Genomic DNA, 16,825 nt, shown 5'->3' on the forward strand with positions numbered 1-16,825 from the left:
AAGCTGTCGTCGCGGCATTACTGTCTGCAGTCGTGAACTCCATTATGTGAGGTATTTAGTCTATGTTTCCTGTCCTTGTGCATATTATAGTACGTAGGTAACTTCTCTTTGTGTAACTCGGAGTTGTTTGAAACAAAGTAACTAATTGTTCTGTCTTAGCCAGTGCACAAACTGACATATAAATCTGTAAAAGCTTCTTTCATGTGCATGATGGCTTATTTTAACTTCATTTTGCGTGCCCCTAAAATATCTGTCAAATCACATCCATCCATCCCGCAGTAGTAAATCTAATAAGAGTTTTTTGTCCGACGCGAAACGAATGAGGTAAAACGTGTTTGAAATAGACAGGGGATTAAGTATCCCCTTGCGATTGCACGAGGGTTGGCGTTGGTGCTATACTCCTATACGCACAGTTACGTACTGTGAGTGCGTGCCCCGGGCCCGCTCTTGCGGATCGCGAAGATCAATTTCAAGCAGATCGATTACTCTTTATCAAGAAGAAAAACGCTCTCGGGGGAGTCTCGAATAAACAGACGTCTCGGCAAACAAACCAGGTACCTACAGGCCCACAGCTGGCCGTGTACCCATTGTGTGCGCCCGCGATCCTGACGGAGCGGCAACAGCGCAGACGAACCTTAATGTTTATTTTATGACCCTCCTCCGCCCCTGGCCTAATAATAGTAAAATGTTTTGACTGCATTTAATTACACAACCATCGCTTCTCAATATGAATTTCAGTGTTTACTTTTTAGAACACAAGTACAATGTGGGCTTTCAACGGGATTCATGGAATGTAAAACAATAACAGAAGAGCTAGATCTCATGGTAACTTTGTGGATAGCTCTTCACGGTAATCGGAAAATAAACTCTGACGAAATTGAAAGTCAGACTGGGAAGCATTCAATGGATTTCTAGGAATGATTAGTGAAAGGCTTTCGCGGTCTTGTGACTATCATACTCGCATTAAACGATTGAAATCGAACGTTTAAAAGTCGTGAAAAGATGGAGAGATGAACAAAATGCATCCTAATTTGCGATTTTTTAGACATTAAACATTGCTCCAATTTTAGATACTCGTAGTTATGAAATACCAAGGCTTATGTCATATCGCTGCGGATGCAGCGTTTCCGTTATTGTTTGCAATATTATGAATATATAAAACGTTTGTACTTTCTTTAATGTTTCTAGTCAAAATTGTATATTTTGCCACGTTGCCAATATATAAAAAGTTGATTTTTCTGACTGATAATACTTACCTTCAAGACACTGGAGCACTAATATCATGTTCTGTTTTGTCACTTTCTTTTTTCATGTATTTAAAACGTTATTTTTCCAACCTGTAATTGCTAATTTAAAACCTGATATATTTCTCCTATTTCAAATCATTCGACGTCACTCTTTTCCCTTTTATCAGCAAGTTTGGAACTACTCGGCACGCGTCGTATGACAACCTGATACGAAGTACCGTACCGGACACGCCGCTTCCTCGCCCGTATTAACGTCCGCCTACACGACTCGCTTCCTGCCAGTGCAGTGCGAGCTTGAGCCACGAAAATTATGATACGATTCAAAATATTCTCAACAGTTCACCACAAATAGCCTCACGTTTTAAATATTTATCAGTCACATTAAAATTTTCTTGAAACCAATATTTGTATCGTCAATATTTGCATTGAATTTTTCATCTACTAGTCATTTCATTTTATTACATGTCATTCATAAACACATTCGATGAGTGTAATTTATTTTGTTCATCATGAAAAGTGACATGACAAATATTCTTCAAATGAAATCTTAGTAAAATTTTTAGCTTCGTTTAATCATAAAGCGACTACACATATACAAATTTATGATAAGATGGAAAAGGTTATTATTCTAATTAACCCTTGTAAAGTTGATATTTTATTAAAATTTCAATCGCAGATCTCGTGGCCCTCTCCTAACTGTGCCTTTGATGTGTGCCTAATGTTGACAGATACGTGGGGTAGGAAGTTAGCAGCGTCGAGGACCGACGGCTGGCGTGGCGATGTTATAACAAAATTGCCTGATCTAACTCGTGGATGTATTAAACCATGGGTTATCTTAATGGCTGTAATTTTGAGTTTTATTTAGGTTGCTATGGTATTAGAATTTCTGTTTCAGCTGTATTGTGTTGAATAAATAATATTTTTGACCAAATACTCATGCACTTGATTATATTAACTGTTATATTGAAATTATTGCTTTAAATAAAGAGTGCATTATTAAATTATTAGGACGTACCACAGGGTCTCATTCTAGCTAACACCAGCACTAATTAAAATTTATCCAAATGTGTGTTTAATTATATTTTGCTACAGTTGAATTAAAATCAAACAATTTGAAGACCTAGGCATCAATATGTATTGTCTTTTCAGCAGAAAGGCTAAACCGAGCTTCATTGAGAGTTAATCGGTCGGCAAGCACCTGACAAGCTTAAACACAATGGCTCTTCAGTGTAATCGTCGTGCAGAGATTGTGGCTTTGAACCCCGTGTCTCTACGTCTAGAATATTCCATGCTTTTGTCGGTCCATTAATATCTAATTTCTAATGAAGTACTTCTTTATTTTGCAGTTATTGATAATTATTTTTGCATAACTATTAATAATTGTGAAGCTTTCAAATCGTTACAATATTTATGGCCGAACTAGTTAACCACTTTGGAATTAAATTTATTTTCAGTAATAGTTATGCATTTCCACACAACTGCGACTCGTTTTGGCTTTAATGCACTTTTTATTGTAATAAAAATAATATGAGAAATTTTATTACACCATATATTAAATTTATCTAGTATCGATAGTTTTATTAGGTTAGTGCACCCCAGGTGCATTAATTACACACTCAGCTGTCTTTGACTCGTAAAATTAACGAGGTACTTACAACATTTTTTATAACTTTCATCGTTTATCTCGTTTCGATAAATGGATATTGTGGATTAAACCACGCGAGAACAGCATATATAACAAACAAACCTGACAAAACGTTATTTCGATCGTCGTTGATGAAAAACATAGTTCAATCATTAAGTAACATTAAAAGTATTAGTATGTTTATTTGATTTTAATCATCATATAGTTTATAAATCACCAACATAGATTTAAGTTACAATTGTTTACTAACACTGGTTGCAAATTTGAGACTAAATCATTTAAACATTGATTTTATTTCTAAAGAATAAAATGTAAATAAACACAATTAACGCCACGCATGCTTTGTTACAGGTACGTGTTCTGTCCAGTGAGGCAGACCCGTGGGAACGGAGCTAGCAGAGGTCAGGTTACCCGACCGGTCGCATAGTTCTTACGGGGAAGTGGAACCTGTTCACAGACACGATAGTTTTAATTTGCCAGGGTGAACTTGTGTTGATTTATCTATCTATAAGAACATGGTGAAAATCACCTTCAATATCAGTACATAGAATTCCGTCATTTCGTGAATGCAGTGTAGGGCATCAGTCTCAAAATGTGCAAGGCAGCCTGTCAATATCAAAATGCGTGTTGGCGAACCCCAAAACAAGTGGAAAAGAAAAAAAGGTCGTCTAGTAAGTTCCCGATGATGTAAAACTTTTGCATATCTTGTACAATATCTTTAGCTAGCTCAAGTTTACGTGCGGTGATACATACATATAAAACGTTAATGATTGATGATAATAGAGCCATTAAGATCGTAATCGTACCATCATCTTCGTGGGAGTAAACTTTAGTTATTACGATAAGCTACATTACTAATAGCAGTAGATCTAAAACATACCTTTCAGTCATGTTAGCGGGAACCTTTTCAATGCATAGTAATTGTATTAGAGGTCCTAACAAAATAATTTTAAAATAATTAAATCAAAACATGTTTTTTTCTATATAGCAGTCAAGAACAATCTAAATGAAAAAATAAATAAATGTTCACATTATTTTAAATACAAAAACATATCACTAACATAACAGGTTGCTCAGATGTATTATTGAAAGCGAGTGAGAACGAGAGCTGTAAAAGGATGATTTCTACAGTGATACTTATTCTAAATCAAATTCATTAGTTTCATTTTAAGATTAAATCCATCCATAGAGATGGACGCATTGACCTCAACAATTTTTTTGTCAACTGCTTTCTAAAGTGCAGTTTCTAAAAAAACTGTATTTGGTACGATAAATCGACTTGAACATTTACGGATAAGCATTGTTTCATCGGAAACCTTATAATATGCGAGTTGTGAGTTCATTCACACCACATGTCATAAATGCAGGTTATTATTCCGAGCCGGTACAACGGAAGAATGAAGACCCTTGTCGCTTTACAAAGTAGCGCTAAAAAGTTCTTTAAAAGTTTCTGCTCTTGCATTTAATTAACACTACATCCACAATTCTACTGTCAAAGTAACCGATAATTCATTTTCCTATGTCTCATATAAAAATGTTGGTTTTCATACCATAGTTGTGCTAGCTTCATTCTATTCCATGACAATTTTCATTCCTTGCGTCGTCATTATGGCTTCGTAATGTCACTTCACTTCATCTTTTTGTCTCACTCACACGATACAAAAAGTGATGCCACATGGCGTCCTAGGTGAGTGACTTGCGGAGGGCTGTCGACACGGCACGCGATATGTGTTTACTTGTATTATCCTTACTTATTATAAAAAGAAGTCTGCTGTCGCCTCTTTCTGTCTGTTTGTATGTACGCGATAAACTAAAATATTGGTGAAATACAATACAAAAATCCGTCTGGAATTAGGGTTTTAGATTTAAGCAGGTGTATAAATTAGTATGATTTTAACCGAACGAAGCAGGCACGGGCCGCTAGTTATATAATAATTACGCATAATAAGTATTTTCTTATACACGTCACTGTGTCGCACCGCGTTATGTCGCTGTCCTAGGACGGGTAAGTTGACGGAGCAGTATAAATTATCGCGTTGCATGCGCATGCGTAGATCAAAGGCGTTGAGTGCGCCCGCAGCAAGGGCGCGGCGCGGTGACTTTCACAAGTTTAGTGTTTGTTGTTTGAAAATAGAACATGTGGAACGCGGTTTATGGGAAGACGTATTCCACTTAGGGCACCTGGCTGAATATCACCTAGTAGACTTCCCAAAAGAGCACCTATTGTTTGCAGGTGCTCTTGAATTTGAAATGACGACAAACCAAATGATAATGTTGATGATCATCAGATTTTTTTGAACAGTGAACCATTCTTCTTCATACGGAATAAATTAATTATTGTTCATAAAAAAATAAACATAGAAAATCATATAAAAATGATACCTACGTATATTTTTTCCGTGAAAACCATATTAAGGCGCCATTTGTGGTGCCATTGCATTATATGGACTTGATTGTCTGTAAATTATTGGGATGTGCTTTTTATTATCAATGCAAAAGCACTTGTATTTACTTACGCAACTGTGTTTGAATGGTCTAGATAATATTCACATTATATCTAAAAGCATTTAGGTCATCCAGCTATTTTCGCGTTGCTTCTCCGCAATGCAAATATATTTTAACAAAACTCATGAATTATTTAACCACTAGCTTTTGCCCGCCACTTCGTCCGCGTTGAATTTCTTTGCGAAAGCGGAACAGACATGATTTTCGTAAGAATTTTCACCCCCCCATTATAGACAATTGGGGGTTGGTTTTTTTTTAAAGTAGCCTATGCTTGATCTGGGTTCTTTAACTATATGCATACCAAATTCCATCAAATACGGTTCAGCAGTTTAGCCGTGATAATATATGATACAGAGTTTTTTGTGGACAGCAATTCTATCTCTAATATCTACTTGTACATGCTTTTAATTGTAGATCCCTTAAAGGTAAAGGTCTTAAGAACATTGTTACTATACTATCATTCACTATGGATAATGTCCGGAATAAATAAATTATTATATATTATTATTAATACCATTATTTAATCCCAAGACCACCCAAGCTTAGTTTATAGATTATTAGTCGGTTTTTCTATCATTGAATAATTAACATATGATTAGCACATAATATAACTCTGTTCTAAACTTCGTAAACAAAAAAGCTTAAATGAATATTACATTAGTATAATGCCAGCTACAAATTTCGACGGAAACGGATATTCGACTCGTGAATTGGTAATTCGGTGTCCAATAATGCGACGGGTTACAAAAGGTTAATCACATCGGATCAGCTGTTGGAAAAAAAAAAGGTTTAAAATATATACGTTTGAAATCCTACCTGAAGCAACTTTACCTGCGCGCCATAATACAACTTTTGAACGTTTGAAATCCAAATATTTTTTTGTCAAATCATGGAATCAAAAAATACTTCTTTGGTACGTAATGTAGTATTCCATTTATTAGATACTAGCTTTTGCCCGCGGCTTCGCCCGCGTGATTTTTTCTGTTGAAATCGCGCGGAAAATGTGAAATCGCAACAAAGGAAAAAAAGTAGCCTATGCTTGTACGGGAAAAGCGTAAAACGGAACATACAGACAATGTTTCGCATTTATAAAATTAGTATGGATTGGAAAAAAAAAAGTATATTTTCTTGTTTTATTTTATATTGCATTTTCAATCCAGTTTTTCTGTTGAAAGTTCAAACTTGAAATAACTTTTTTATTATCCAACCTTTAAGTTTTGTATCCCATTTTGTTTCACTCATTTTTCTCTCTCTCTCTACTAGCATGATTCCAATTTCATTATTGTCTTTCTCTTTTCATAAGTCTGGCAATTCAGTTAAAATTGTCTATGTCGATAAACTTAGCACCAAATGAACGCGTGGTAGCCCAGCGTGATAGATTCTTGTTTCTTTTACTTATGCGGCGTACCATCGCGTTGTCGCTTTATGTATTCCTCGACTATGAACCCCTGCATCCCCCAGTACCATACTCATATCCATCATCCGAACACTTCAGAGAAAAGCAATCTTAAAATTGCTGGGTTCAATATGTAGCCCAGGAAACATAGCGCGCCCACTCTAGTGTTAACTAAATGACTTTTTAGTTTTTTTTTTATTTAGTAGGAGGATTGAATTTAAGTATAGTTGAGTATGTAAATTACAAATCCAACAAGGGAATGGAGAATAACACAGTTGAATGTTGTGTAATGTTACTCTACCGTTGTTGGTGGTACTAATGGATATGTCAATAGAAACAGTACACCAAGATTTGAATTGCGGCCAGTACTTGTACTATCAAGTTACCCTTTATGCGCCTCTATTGGGCGGTAATAAAGAGTAATTTCCAATGAGTTTTAATTTTAATAGTTTTAGAAACGCCAGAAATAAAAAAAATCCCTACTACCACTTTATTTGGGCGTTTCTGTTTTTTTTTTTCATTTAAGTAATAAATTAAATTCCAACCTTTATTAATTAGAAAAATAACTCGGTTTTTACACTTCACATAGTTATTAGTAGGATTGATATAATTTCAAATTCATGGAAAACCTTTAAAATTTTGAAAATACGTTTTCCTTCGCCCCCCGTGTTATGGAGATAAGGTATGGGAAATTATCATTCTTTTAGTCATATTCATGTTCTAGTTTAGTTAATAAAACTTATAATAGTTATGCATGGATGTCGATATAATCTAATAATTGAAACGATAATCGTGAAATAAGCCATAATACAATATTAGTGTCTATAAATTGTAATTTGAGTATTTCGGAGTGGAACCCACGCGGCTTTATATAACCTATGATATGGTGTAAATAAGTAATCGAATTAAATTAACCGTGAGTTTATTTTAACTCCATGTTTTGGGTTGGAATGACTAGGTTATAGGTATAATTGCCATATTAGTCAATTTTCATCAGAAAAAATAGCCATAGTTTTATCGTTTATGATTTATGGCGTAAGTAATTTTCATGTAATATGGAGGTAATTAAAATTAAACTGTGTCAAGTGTGTGGTAAGTAGTTAAAAAACTTAACAGCTACATAATTTTTGGAACATACCTAGTCAGAATATTAGCTTCGCACATTATTCGCAGGTAGTGTACACATTGTATTTATCGCACTGGGTAGGACAGACTGAACAAATTGTAACCGTTTTGCGGACGAAGTCATAAAAACGCACACCTTCAATTACAAGTGACATTTTGAGTTAACGTTTCGACCGATAATAGAAAGGAGGACACTGAAAAACTGCGCATAAAGATGGAAATATGTTTTGCTGACCGTCCATAGAGTGTTTTTCGTCCAGTTTCTTCCGAAACAGTCAGTCACAAGTCAATCTACCAGTTGGGTTATTGTCCGGCTTTTTAGAAAGAAACAGAGTACCTAAACACATTTATGTGTCCGTCCGTTTGTCATAAGTCCAGTCCTCTCTAGTAACAATCATGAGTATTTTTTAAAACGTACTCTTCGCCTAGTAAGTACTAGTAATCACAACCAGCGATTGAGACGTAATCAAGTACTTGAGCCTCAAGCAAACCAAACCAGAGTAATATATTAGTTCATATTTTGTAAAGTGTATATATAGCTTTAAATTTTAAAATGATTGTAAGCTAGGCTATCCTCACATGGCGATCCTGCCAAAATAAGGAGTATGTATTTAAAAAAAAATAATTACATATATTTTAAGATACCATTATGCGCAGAATCTCATTTTAGCGACGAGAAAAATTATACACATTTGATAAGATATGTAATCCTATTATTTTATTTATTTAAATTCTATTATACTCTCAACTACATTAATGCATAATATATAACTGCCCGTTTACCTTTGAAGAAGGTAGTAGAAATTTATAATCGATGTTAGCAATAACACACTCGATATGATGATGATGATTTATAATCGATTAGTGAGTCAAAAAACATTAAAGGGCATTTTTGCGCACAAATAAACAATCCTTCACATTGTTTGGCCGTGCTGTTGCAGTTATTATTTTCCCATTTATTGGCGACCGGTTCACTCGAATGCACATCGATGATTGCATTGCGACTTGCATAGTGAACTAATTTCGCATTCAAGTCAAGGTATTTGTAAAAGAAAACAATTTGTGGTATATTGCAGCAAAGTTGTGTTTACATTAACTCGGCTAATGGTGTATGCAATTTGCTGTAATTTTTAGATTATTTGTGCACTAATTTTGTTTAATGACGTACGCAAATAACAAAACACATTATACGTAAATAAATACCAATAAAAAACTAATCGAAACCAAAATACTTACGAGCTTCCAAGCATATTATAAAATTTTGGACTGTGTTGATATGACTATATCTATATTTTATTTATAGTATGATATCGTACAGTAAGAACAACACTGTAATCGAAAGCAGAATTTTGTTTTATAAATAGCATAATAATAAGACAACCCTCGAAGCAGAATCTTAATAATTTATGTGTATAAATTATTAAGATTCTGCTTCAGAGCAGTGTAGCGGGGTATTTATAAATAGGCCAGTGGACGAGAGAGCACTTCCGCCGGTGCCAACCCGCAGCATAGTCGTCTCCGTTATACCAGTTGCACGCACGGACGTACAGGCCACCGCATGTCATGTGACCCTGCATGGATCTCTATGCTGCGGTAATAACGATGGATTAATGAATGCTTGATGTTGACTGTACTAACAAAGTGATTTGAATATAACATTTCGACGTGTTAAAGTACGGTTGCTTTTGCATGAAGGTTGTTTTTTATCCTAAAGTTGGTAAAGGAGTTGGTAAAGGCGTAGGAGGAAATATTTACGCAATTTCAGAAGCGGTGACCGATGATCGTATTGTTAAAATTGCCCTATAGTTGAGAAAATCAAACATTTGATTGCATTGATGCGCAAAAAGTGAAACTGAATCACGATGCGACTTCGTGTAGGGGAATAATAAAAATAAAGAAAACTACAATAAATGATCAGTATTCAATGAATGAAATGAAAAGCGCAAGCAGGAAGCGCAGAAACTCACCGCAAACTGAAACACGATGCGACTTGAAATAGTATTAGCAGTTGAAGTAATAGTACCTAGAATTTATTTAACCTTTATTGTATGAAATACTCAGTTAATGCACAATGGACTTATAAGACTGATGGAGGCGGGGGTCATTCGCAAATGGCGACAGGTCATCATGGAAAATAAGAGAAAATCCCGACACATGTACGCTCTTTTGGATGAGCGTGTTGCATATAAGTATGAACCTTTAGTTAAGACTGAACATTTTTATTAATTTAATAAAGGAAATAGCGATAAATGATCAGTAGCATCTGATATGCATCACATGAATGATTTAACTGAAAAGAGCAAGCAGGAAGCGCAGAGTGCTCATTCTAGTCGTCGACGACATTGCGGCACTGGCAATTGTAGCAATTTTCCAATCAATCGCCCTGGTCCAATAGGATCGCATCGTTATCTGTCTCGGCTTAACGTTGCCATGGACTGGTATCAGTTTCCGGAGGCGTTTCATCTATCTCTTCTGTTGTTACTACTTATGTTTCATCTTTATGATTGTGACGTGAAATACAATATTCGTATAAATTGTCTCCTCTGCGAATTTTGCTTTTACAAAGAGGTCTGCCCTATAAAAAGTTGGTACAAAATTTGGAAAGAGTATTATCGTGTCAAAAACTCCAAATATATTTCGTTAAAAAGTTTTAAATCCTTAACAAACAGGTGAGTATAAAAAAGATTTTAATTGAAATTACATGACTATCGCAAAGTGGATGGATACATGATATTTACACATTTAAAACATCAAAATTTGTTCGAGCATGTCATAAACTAGGCAATTCACGTACTAAATTAATTTAAATTCTGACTCACTACTAAATTTTGAATTTCGCTAGTTGTTTAATTAATTAGAGACAAAGCACATAAATCCAAGTCCTTTGAAAATTTAATTAAATAGTAAACACATTTGTTTCACTTATCGCCAACCGCATGACTAAGCTAAAACATGATTGAACCGAAGTTCACACTCTCGTTTCCTCTCGTACGGATACACAGGCATAGAGTATCATACAGTTCAGAATCAAAGCAAGAAACTTGAGCCCTTGAAAAGTGCAATAACGAAGAAACGTCTGTTACGAATATGACAGGACTGCGAAAAACTGAAAATACAATGTTGTGTGCCTCCGTGGACATGATGGACATATATTATTATAATAAAACATTTTGCAGTATTATCCTTTAATAATAATCTTAAAATAATTAACCAAGAAGCGCTTAAGTGCTTTAAGAGAAAGTACATGCATGTGTTATGAAGACAGGTTGATATTTTGCCAGACAATAACTAGACCAGGAATACCACTAATTCAAATTAGAATCATTTATTCAGAAATGAGACCTTCAAAGACAATTTTTCACGTCAATTTTTATATGAAATAGTTATTTCTCACAAGCTACAAACTACTAACCTCCATGACCCTTGGTAACTCGTCTGAACGCGTAATTTAATAACGCGATTGGAAAGAGCTTGCAATTTGCATTGTAGCTACTCTATGACAGGGTGGATAAATGGGGGATTTCGGGTACACGTAGATGCGAATTTTACTTTTTTCTGGCTTACTTCAAAGTTAAAGTATTTTTTGCTATCTCGCGCGACATGACTTGTATGAATTATTCATAACTTTATATTAGCAAGCTTTACTGGTTCGACATGTGGCATAATCTGTGCAACTTATATGGGCTGTAACATGATAACCATACTTTGAATTATTAACGTAAATCCTGTCGAAACCCTCGAGACTGTCAATTATGGTCGTATAAATTAATTAGTATTAACTAAGAGCTTTCCTGTAGACACGTTAATGGTTGAATAAATGTTGCCATTACTTGTGAGTGAATTTTGCATTAGTAGTATCAAATGGCATTCCGAAGAAAGTTCTAGTAACACCACATATTTGCGGACAGTTGCACGCAAGCTCACTTGTAATATGTCAACCTGTCATGTCAAGAAGACGCCCCTAGGAATAAAGGTTTCACAATTCACACCTGCGTGTGTGAAAATATAAATAAATATATTTGTTTCTTACCTCTTCACGCCTTTTCTACTCAACTAATCGTCTTGAATATAGTAGAAGTGCGAGGAAGGACCCGTTATATCCCGGAAAAAATAACTGATCTCATGGGAAATTGACACGGGCGAAACAGCGAGCAAAAGCTAGTAGCTAATAAATCGCTAACTTGCTATGCCTGGTTGGCCTATATGTTGACTGGTAGAGAAAAAGAAACAAATACTCAAAAGTATAATAGTTGATGACGTTGGTAACGTACGTGCAGACAAAGAAAATGTAATTGACGCCACATCTTTACTTTCGTTTGCGAGTAACATTGAAGAGCCGAGAATGGTTTAATTAACATTAACGTGTTGTGTGGGCGAGCTGGCTTTGTCCAGCAATAAAGCCTTTCGTATTTGCATCGCACTTTATTGCCGGAACATAAAGGTATACGACTTAAAAAGGATACGAAAACCTTTTCACAAATTCCTTGTGATGCAATTCCCTAAACTTCTAAAATATGCAAAGATCCATATGGATCAGGCGTAATATTGCGAAGAAATGGTATTCTAATCGAGGAAGGTCCCTATCCCATAAATATTCCATGGCAACACAATATTTACGAGAGTACACAACGTTAGTAGGTCAGAGCCGAAGCGTCGCGCTCCAGTTTAAGCCGCCTTCCGTCGCGGCGCCCCTCCTGACTTTGAAACCCGTCTCCATCTTGAAGGCAAGATTCAAGACGCCTCGAGCGATTTCTACAAATACACCATTTTCCACCCCCGCGATCGCGAAGCGAAGCTTCCTTTACCGACTTCAAAGTGCAAAATTTTATTATTGCATTACAGCCTACGGGGCAAAAAGAGCACTTAGTCGGTAGTCGGAATTTATCTGAGATTCAATCTTCGCTTTGCAAATTACGTAACGCCTTGTTGCTCTTGTTGCTTTGTCTAATGCCGTATCCATCAGATACATAATTAAAAAGTGTTTGTCACTTTGTAGTCCTAGCATCATCTTTGGATAGCCCTTTACATCGAAATCGCCTCGTCCTAATCCTATATCAAGAAGTACGTTATTAACCTCAGTCAACTCGTTAATGCTTACTATGACCTTTTCCGTGAGGTAAATTGGTGTAACAAATATAATTTTGTTTTGAGTTTAAAGTTTGGGTTCGCTGGCACCTAAGTGGAAAACATTGTTCTGGTAATAATTGTGGGCTAAAACATAATTACGTGTCATAAACTGCAGGTCATTAACGTGCATGTGCATGTAGCGGAGTGGACTCACGGAGCGATATTTTCCCGAGTTAATTAAGAAAATATTTGGATTCACGTGTGGTGTGAGTTAACTTCAAACTAGTGAGGATCAATTTGAAAAAAATAATAGAATATAAATTCGAGTGTACATTCAAAAAAATCATTTTATTATATAGTTTTTTACATGTTTTATACATGCAAACAAATGTACAGATAAAAAGTGTGAATCACTTAGAAGTGCAAATTACACTGTTTGTCAATGATCGTGACTCAATGTTTTGAAAAGTAGACGGTGAAATTGAAGTAGATTCCGACCCGAGTCCCAGTCAAGTGGAAGGAACACAACAAAATCATATTTGGTTTCGTTTCCAATAATGCATAGTACTGAATTCTAACATGGGAGATATTAGAAATTTATTTGTCACTTCAAAATCATGTCATTCTAAACCATGGTCCACATATCCTACCAACTGTATACTGAAGGACCTGCCACAAGTTAGTGTAATATACCAATCAAAAAAATTAGGCGACAAAACACAAGCGCGTATGTCACCGCTCATCATGAAGTCGTTGTGACTCCGAAAAGGGCGAAAGGACGCGGCGGACGACGCACCCGCCACGATTCGCACGATAAGCCTCGGATAGTGTGAATAGCGGCACTATACCGGATAAAACATGCCAACGCGTCTGATCTCGTCATTTGACGTAACATTAACGAATTCGTAAAATTACATCTTCAAATATCATATGACATGTGTTTTCTTGACCTTCTTACTACTATTCCTCTGGCTCAACGACCCCAAAGTGGATCTTGACCTCCGAAACGAGAGACTGTTCTGCGCTATGGTTCGCCAGTTGACAGCTCCCGATTCACGCAGATCAGTCTCTGCCGTGTCGCTCCAGCGGTATCTTGACCTTAAGACAATTTATTTTGGGTATTCCAAAAATGAAAATTGTTATTATTGTGCTTGCTGAAAAATTCAATATCAGATTCCTATTTTTTAAAAGTTAAAACCCAGGTAAAATTCCATTAAACTTTCCAATAATAACTCATATGTCAGATCGAAAAGCTTTCAACATTAGCCTAATTGCAACTGATCCCGGCTTTGGGTGTACTGAGCCGTGCAACGCGATTAAAACGAGTCTGAAAAGCAGCAGACATAATCTGCTATGCCGTCGCGAAGTAAAACATGTAAATAAAACAATCGTCGACCAGCGGGCGACTACATACAAACGCACTCAGGACCTACGACCAAGTATGATAAATGGACAGACGACGAACCCCGCTCCAATTCTCCTCTTTACAGCACTAAGGGCAAAGTATGACAGTAATGGAAAGATCTGGCAGCTTAGAAACCACAGGGGAAATAATATCTTCTCGTTCGAAGATTGGATGTTGTGGTTCAAATCTCATTCCTTTTAAATGTTTGAAAATACTTTTGAACTACACTAAGTAATCCTATTATTATTTTTTGACAATTTGATCGCCTTAATGTCCAGCAAATTCAATAATCCTAAATGCTATTGGATCAGTTCGACGTTTTCGCAATACAATTCAGTAAGGTAGCGTTATGTGAGTTACCAAGCCCTACCTTTTCTATAAAAAGTTGTAATTTGATCCTTCCTCGAATCCTATATCTCTGATACCAAACAACTCTCCGGTAGGAAAATTCTGTTGCCTTAATTATTTGGGGTTCGAATTCAGACGACTCGTTAGTAGACTGTATATACAAAATTTAATCAAGTTTCTCAAAGACTCGAGTTTAAAGTAGCGACGTGCGAGATTTTTCAAATGTATTCACTGATATAATTTTGCCTAATGAATCTCTTAAAGCAACAATAAAAGGATAAAAAATATTCAGCAAAACAAGAGGAAAGCGACAAAGGTACAGGTACGATTGCAAAGTTATTCACTCGCTTTAAAATTACAAGGGAAGCTCTGCTTCAACTTAACAAGGTCTATATTCCAATGTAAATGATTGTTATTACATGCAACGTTATTTTTGCTTTTCATAATCTAAAGGATACTGCGGAGACAGTGTTGCCACAAAGCGACGCGGCGAGCGCCGAGAATACGCAAACAGGTGTCGACTCCGAGGTTATATTTGCATATAAATAGAGTTCCTGCTTAACTGTAACACTGCTTCGTCCCTTTCTCACTTATTTATTACTATTAGCCAGAGGAGTACAGAATGTTACGCCTCCTTGCACGCGTTGTACGTACTCAACGTACTAGTACGTGCGGCTCCAGGAGATTCTATTTGTGAACTGTGATGTAATACGGGCAATAGACTGGCCGTGTAACTGCGCCTAGGAGTACTCAGACCCATTGTCTTTTGCGAAGATCGATCGGTAGGAAGTCTATCGTTGTCATCAATATTCTATTGCACAAGCTTCCTTGGAGAAAAATATTCGCTTCCTCTCGACAAACCAGTGGAACTACTCGTAGTTTTTGCGGAACGGCTGAGTGCGGCAATAAAAATGTTCTTGTACAAATATGGTTTAAGTGTCATCCATAACGATGATCGATATGGTTTTGCTGAGAATGTATATTCACTTAACTTACAAGGTGGTATATACTAAGCAATCCTTATCTCTATTTATGTAACTAGTTTTAAAAATGCTCTTTGACACGTATCGTTTACCTATGAATTTATAACTATTTTTTGCATGTTTGAGTTCGTTGATCGATTGCTCAAGTCTATCTATCTATACATTTAAAACAGCAAATTATTAGTGGGCTGTTGCCGATACGGCCGGTTCCACACCTCTTCCGCTGTCTGTTTTTTTATCGCTCGCCTATTGCATCATAGGAAGACTTGTTCGTACGTGTGACCCATCTGCGTAGGCGCAGGTGTCATGCAAACTGTACATTCGACAGCCATTAGAGAACGACCCGTCTGACTGAATCTCTCAGTCAGCCGAGACCCCGTACGTATTTGTGTTGTTTTTTTTTGACTCGAACGTTTTGTATTTGTTCCGTCGGGCCCTTTTTTTGCTGGGCTGCACCGCCCGTTCGACTGTTCGTAAGGCTTTTTTACTTGAGCTGGGAGAGGGGGTCGAGGGGAGTGGGGCACGAATGTGGTCCCCTCCCGCCACCCGGGTCGTCCTTGGCCCGAGCGTTCACCTTGGCGCGCTGCGCTGCCGCCGCACCACAGGTAACAAAGTTCCGCGAACTACGTGATTTCTATGGCTGTCTTAAAGTGGATCCCGGAGTAGGTATCTCGAGACCCATTCGCCTGGCGCTAATATTACCGGGAACTCGTAATGAAACACTGTAGTCCACCCTCTGGCTGTGCCGGACCCCCGTCCGAGATTGCTCTCGCTGTACTTTTTACAGTATCTAATGTCTTATACTGCCTATTAGAATCTTGAAAATATTATCTTGACGGTGCGCGGCACGAAGCGCCGAGGTGGTCTCCAGGAATATTATTATGTATTCTGGTACTGCTCTAATTACGTGACTTAAATTTTTAGCCCCCCGCGTCGATTTTATTACGCCTCAGCGTAGTTCAGGTTAACTATAACTATAAACTTCGTTGCAGAATAAATAAGATATTCAAAATTTCATTGCTTCGGATGTTACTGGTATAATGGTATCACTTAATTTTCAAAATTTTGATTTAACATTCTTAATTTGCATCAAGAAAATTAATT

General features: G+C 36.6%; 1 protein-coding gene across 1 annotated transcript in view; it reads left to right on the forward strand.

Moving 5' to 3' along the window:
- The window catches only part of jing, a 115,120-nt gene that overhangs the window by 62,216 nt on the left and 36,079 nt on the right, over window positions 1-16,825 (forward strand). The gene's annotated exons all lie outside the window — the stretch shown is intronic.

This window comes from Plodia interpunctella, chromosome 4 (genome assembly GCF_027563975.2).
Source record: "Plodia interpunctella isolate USDA-ARS_2022_Savannah chromosome 4, ilPloInte3.2, whole genome shotgun sequence".
NCBI classification, from domain to species: domain Eukaryota; kingdom Metazoa; phylum Arthropoda; class Insecta; order Lepidoptera; family Pyralidae; genus Plodia; species Plodia interpunctella.